Source organism: Octodon degus, unplaced genomic scaffold (assembly GCF_000260255.1).
Source record: "Octodon degus isolate 3935 unplaced genomic scaffold, OctDeg1.0 scaffold00120, whole genome shotgun sequence".
In the NCBI taxonomy this organism is placed as follows: Eukaryota; Metazoa; Chordata; class Mammalia; order Rodentia; family Octodontidae; genus Octodon; species Octodon degus.
The window spans coordinates 5864460-5871253 of record NW_004524696.1 but is presented as its reverse complement, the minus strand read 5'-3'; the positions used below and the strand labels follow the sequence as shown (position 1 = coordinate 5871253).

Below are 6794 nucleotides of genomic sequence, written 5' to 3'. Positions count from 1 at the left end.
AGGGGCCAGGATTCAATCCCTGGCACCACATGCCACACAGGTCATGCCCCCAGGCTCACTGAGCTGGTGACTGAGTCTAGTTGTGGTGGCATGGGCCTGTAATCCCAGTGCTGGGGAGGCTAAAAAACATGAAGATTACTATGGGTTTGAGCTGCATAATGAAACTCTGACCAAAAAAATAAAGATTATTTGCAGAAGTCATAGTAGACAATTTTCCAGGGAAAAGAATATGACATAGAGTTAGTGAGGTATGTAGAACTCCAATTAGCCAAAGTCAAATTGTATACCTACACACATAATAATGGAGATCAGAGTAATTCATCAAAAGAAAAATATTAAAAGCTCTTGGAGAAAAGAACAGATAAACTATAATAGAAAGCCCATCAGAATCATGGAAAATTTCTCAACACAAACCATCAAGTCAAGAAGAGATTGGAGTAAAGTAGTTCAGGTTCTAAAACAAAACAACTTATAACTCCAATTGATGTACCCTGCAGAACAAACTATCAAATTTAATGCAGTGATAATATACTTCCATGACAAAGAAAAACTGAAGAAAGTCATGATCACCAAGCCAACCCTACAAAGAATGCCCCCAAATATTGGAGAAAGAGACAAAAATGACCAAAAGTTCAAGAACAATAAAAAGGAACCACCAAGCAAAGCAAGTGATTAATCAGAGTAGAAAAGTAGGAAAGTTAGAGCAGTAAAATAACATGACAAAGATAAGCCAAAACATATCAGGTGTAATCATCGATATAAATGGCCTAAATTGACCAATCAAAAGAATCAGATTGGCAGAGTGGATCAAGAAACAACAAAATACAAGAATATGCTATATTCAAGAAACACATTTAATTCCAAAGAAAATGAATGGGATAAAAGTTAAAAGAAGGAAAACAGTACTCCATGCATGCAACAGGAACTCAGAAAAAAAAAAAGAGATAGCTATTCTGTTTACTGATAATTTCAAATTCAAACCAAGAATGATTAAAAGAGATAAAGAAGCTCATTACATACTTGTTAGGGGAAAACTTCTAGAGGAAGAGAAAACAATCATGAATACATATGCACCAAGGTAGGAACTTTGAACTATGTAAGACAAATTTTAACAGACATGAAAAATCAAATGAGCAATACAACCGTAATAGGAAACTTTAACACCCAACTTTCACAAAGAGATAGATCAACTATGCAAAACTCAGTAAAGAGATAATAGAACTTAACTAAACTTTTGAAGAAATTGACTCAGTAGATCTTTAAAGAGTGTTCCACACAACAACATCAGAAAACACATTTTTCTCAGCTGCACATGGGACATTCGCCAATATAGGCCAGATACTAGCACTTAGAACATGTTTAAGTAAATGCAAAGGAATTGAAATTATCCCATGCACATTATCTGACTACAGTGCAATAAAAATAGAAATTATTGACAAAAGAAGTCTGAAGAACTCCATAAATACATGAATATTAAACAACCCCCTCTTGAAAAGTCAGTTGATCACAGATGAAATTAAATAAGAAATTAAACAATATTTATAATCAAATAAAAATGCATATGCAAATTACCAGAGCCTGTAGGGTGCAATGAAAGCTGTTTTGAGGGGGGAAATTATAGCAGTAAGTTATCACATCAGGAAAACAGAATGTGCCTAAATAAACACTGTTATGCTGCACCTAAAGCTCCTAGAAAAAGAAGAGCACAAGCCCAAACCCCAAAGAAGGCAGGAAGTTATAAAGAGCAGAGCAGAAATTAATGCAACAGAGACAAAGAAAACAATAAAAGAGTTAATAATTTGTAGAGTTGATTCTTTGAAAGAACAAATAAAATTGATAAACCCCTAGCCCATCCTATGTAAAATGGAAAGAAAAAATTCAAATTCATGCAATAAGAAATGAAAATTGTGAAACCACTACAGACCCTATAAAAATTAAGAAAATAATCATTATCTACTTTAAAACAATTTTACTCTCACAGGATGGGAAACATAGAAAAAAAATGGATAAATCTCTAGACATATGAGTTACCAAAACTGAATTAAGAAGCTATAAAAATTCTACATAACTCAATATCGATTAATGAAACTGAAAACGTAATAAAAGGAAACCTACTAACAAGGCAAAGCCCAGAGCCTGATGGAGTCACAGCTGAATTCTACAAAAAATTTAGAGAAGTGGGGGACTCAGGTCAATAATTTCTGACATTGCCAGTTGAACAGAAGACCCAATGCTATTATGGGCTACTGGACTCTTTTAGACTATTTTGCTGAGTTTACACACCTATAATATTCAATAACGGAACTTAGAAAAAATGGGGTATACCGATGAATGTCCATTTTGTATCTGTGTATTCAAAATGTTTAGGATAGATATATAGTTGCAATCTCTTAATGAATAGAATGATTTGTTCTAATGGTGTTTGTAAATAGGATCTCAAGTCTGCATCTTGTACAGCAATTAACCAGTAAGAAGAATATATGCAGTGTGTTATTTGTTGAATCTGTACTTCCGATTTGATTTGAAACTGTCTCATTGCTATGTGTTTATCAATAAAATTTTGAAAAAAAATTTAGAGAAGACTAAATGTCAACTCTTCTCCAACTCTTTAAAGAAATTGAAAAGGAGGCAATTCTCCCAAACTCATTTCTAGAGGCAAGTATTACATAATAACACAACCAGAGAAAGACCCAATCAAAAAAGTGAACTAAGGTCAAGCTCCTTAATGAATATATATGCAAAAATCCTCAATAAAATGTTAACAAACAAATTCAGCAAGTGATCAAGAAGATTATACATCATAGGCAAGGGGGATTTATCCTAGGAATGTAGCGATGGTTCAATGCATTTTTTTTCACTATCAGGGCTTATTTGGTATTATAGTTGGTGTAACACTGGGTTGCACTATTCACAAGTAGATCTTATCACATTATACAGTCATGTACACAAAATACAATCCTTAAAGACAGTTATGCACAAGACATGGAGTACTGGATTTGTACACTGGATCCCAGTCTGTGATCAACTGGGGAAAGTTCAGACAAGGCTTGGTGGGTGAAGCTGTGTAACTGAGTAACATACATCTGTTTGAAGAGTAACTGGAGCTTGCACAGTGAGGTGTCTCAGAGATGCTGGGCTACTTCATACTAATCTGGACTCTAAGTGCAGCCGCATCCAGCATTAGGACAGAGTTATGAGGTTTTGTGAACCATTTCTACTTCTAACTTTCAGAAACTGATGTTTTCCCAGGCCATCTTAATAGTGCTGCTTCAATCACATGTAAGATAAAAAGAGGGATCACAATATCAGAGATCCTGTTCTGTCCCAGGACACAAGGGACACTAAGGAAGACATCATCCTTAATTCCATAGAGCCCCTTAATCATAGTAGAAATTGGGTGCACCCTCCTAAGGTTCTTCATTATACTTTCTGCCAAATCTGCCATCGACAGTCCAATAGCCTGGGACGTGTAGCCTTTTAGTTTGATCAGTTCATAAGCACTGTCAACCACCTGTTTTTGAACCTCTTTCCAATGCCCCTTGTCCCCATAAGTTCCTAACTCAGGGTGCACATTCTTCAGGGAGACACCAGCAACATTCACACCACTCCACACGGGGAAAATGCTGGAGTTTCTGTGCTCCCCAAGGATCCAGCCATGGCAGCTCAGTGGGTGCACACCGAGCCTTTCTCCCATCAGGTAGCAGAACCAGGCTGAATCCAGGTTGCAACCACTGCTGATAACATGGCTCTTGGGAAAGCCACTTATCTTCCAAGCCACATAGGTCAAGATGTCCACTGGGCTGGACACAACAGGCAAGTTGCAGTTGGGACTGTACTTTACAACATTAGGAATGATGAACTTGAAGATGCTTATATTATGCTGCACCAAATTAAGGCAGCTTTCTCCCTCTTGATGATGTGCTCCTGCAGTGATAATAACCAGCTTGGAGTTTGTAATTACATTATAGTCTTTGCCAGAGACAATTTTTGGTGTCCTGAGGAAACGGCTGCCATGTTGGAGATCCATCATCTCTCCCTTGAATTTGTCTTCTGTGACATCAACAAGAGCAAGTTCATCTGCCAAGTCCTTCATTAAGATACTGATGGCACAGGCCATGAGAACAGCACCAACCCCGACAACCGTGACCTTATGCTTGGGCACCTGCTCTTCCCTAAGGAGATTCACAATCAGCTGATCCTTGAGACTGGCCATCTTGAACTTAGAACCAAAAGGAACCAAGAATTCATGTGGGGCGGGTGTCGGGGTGCACACTTCTCAGATCTGAACTTGGCAGCGGCAGCTCCGACATGGGATGGTTCAATATATACAAATCATTGTAACACACCACAACAATAAAGTCAAAGACAAAAAACACATTATTATCTCAAGAGGTGTAGAAAAACCTTTTGACAAAGTACAATAATTATTAATGATAAAAATCTTACAAAAATTGGAATAGATGGTCTTTACCTCAACCGAATAAAAGCCATCTATGACAAACCAACAGCCAATATCATGCTAAATGGACAAAAACTGAAAGCCTTCACTTTAAAATCAGGAACAAGACATGTATGTCCACTGTCTTCACTCATATTGAATATAGTTCTGGAAATGTTATTCAGAGCAATAAGAAAAGAGAGAGAAATAAAAGGGATAACAGAGGAAAGGAGAAAGTGGAATTACCATTATTTGCATTATTTCTCTACATAGAAGAACCTAAAAACTCCACCATGAGACTCAGATTTAATAACCAAATTCAGTAGCATAGCAATATACAAAGTCAGCATTCAAAAACCAATGGTATTTCTGCACACAAACAATGAATACACTGAGAGAGAAATTAGGGCAACCACACCTTTCATAACAACATTGAAAAAATAAAAGAGATACTTAGGAATCAATCTCATAAAGGAAGTAAAATATTTATTTAGTGAGAATTAAAGTGCTCTAAAAAATTAAAGATTTCAGAAAATGGAAAGATATTCCTTGCTCCTGGATAGGAAGAACCAATCTTATCAAAAGGGACACAATCCAAAAATTTCTAAACAGATTCAATGTAATCCCATTTGAAATATGATTAGGAGACCTCGCAAACCTAGAGAAAACATCTCTAAAGTTCATGTGGCACCAGAAGAGATCTAGAATATCAAAAGCAATCCTGAGAAACAAAGGAAAGGCAGGAGGAATCACAATCCCTGACTAAAAAACTATACTACTAAGCTACTGTGTTAAAATCAGTATGGTACTGTTTAAAAAAAAAAAGACTTGAAGATCAATGGAACAGATTAGAAGATGCAGACACAACTACAAACACTCTCAACCATGTTACCTTTGACAAAGGGACCAAACAAGTACACTAAAAGAAAGATAGCCTTATTAAATGGTACTGGAAGAACTAGGCTAAAATTAGACTCATGTCTATCATCATGCACTAAAGTAATGTTAAAACTAATCAAAGATTTAAATACTAAGATAGAAACCCTAAATCAAGTGGAGAAAAAAATTAAGTATAAATCCTGAAGATACAGGGCTTGGTAGAGAGTCCCTGAACAAATATCAAAGTACATGAGAAATAGTTCAAGATATCAACAACTGGGATCTCTTAGCTTTAAAAATTTTCTGCACATGAAAAGAAATCACCAACAGAATAAAAAGAAAATCTGTGAATTGGGAAAATATTTTATCCATCTGTCCCGCAGACAAGGAAACTCTATCTAGAAAATATAAAGAATTTTTTAAGAGGGCCAGCCAAATAGCTCAGCAGATTAAAGCACAGACAAGCAGGCTCAGGGGCCAGGGAATCAATCCCTGGGCCTGCCGTGCTTGTCCTGCCTCCGTGGCGTGCTGAGATGGCAATTGAGACTGGGTGTGGTGGTGCACACCTGTAAACCCAGCTCTTGGGAGGCTGTAAACAGGTGGATCACTGCAAGTCTGATCTAGCAGTGAGATCCTGAACACCGTGTAGATCCTTCCCTAAATATACAAAAAAAAAAAAAAAAAAAAAGAATTTTAAAAAACCACGCCCCTGAAATTTAAAGACCAATTGAAAAATGGGCATCTGAGATGAATATACACTTCTTAGATGGAGATATACAAATGGCAAATAAATATATGAAAAAAAGGGCCGGGAAATAGCTCAGTGGCATAAGCACTTGCCTGGCAATCACAAGGTCCTGAGTTCGATTACCAGTACCAAAAAAAAAAAAGATGAAGAAAATGTTCAGCATCATTAATCATTTGAGAAATGCAAATTAAAACAACACTAAGATTCTATCTCATTTCAGAAAGAATGGTTAGCATCAAGAAATCAACCAACGACAAAGAATGCAGCTACTATGGAAATCAGCCTGGAGATACCTCACAAAGCTAGGATTGGAGGTCCCATTCAACCTAGCTATTCTCCTTCTGGGTATTTTCCAGAAGAATTAAAAACATCACACCACAGAAATATATGTGCACCCATGCTTACAGCAGCACGATTTATCATAGCTAAATCTAGGAAACCGCCCAAATGCCCATCAACTGAGAAATCTATAAAAAGGTTGAGTTAGTTTTACACAGCAGAGTATTAATCAGCTGCAAAAAGATAAATTTGAAGGTTTTATAGATTTAAGAATGCAACTAGAGACCATACTCATAATTGAAATAAATCAGACCAGCATGTGCAAACATCATGTTCTCTTGTTAATGTAAGAACCTGAAGGAGTAAATGAAAATCTCAAAGATGCAATAGACATTGTGAAAGAATAGAATCTGTTCGGAGGGAAGGATCCACTTGGATGAGAAAAAGGAC

The 6794-nt window shown here is 36.7% G+C and overlaps 1 pseudogene; it reads right to left on the bottom strand.

Annotated features, from left to right (window-relative positions):
• Positions 1–3220: 3220 nt before the first annotated feature.
• LOC101578164 lies at positions 3221–4231 on the bottom strand (annotated as a pseudogene).
• Positions 4232–6794: the final 2563 nt, after the last annotated feature.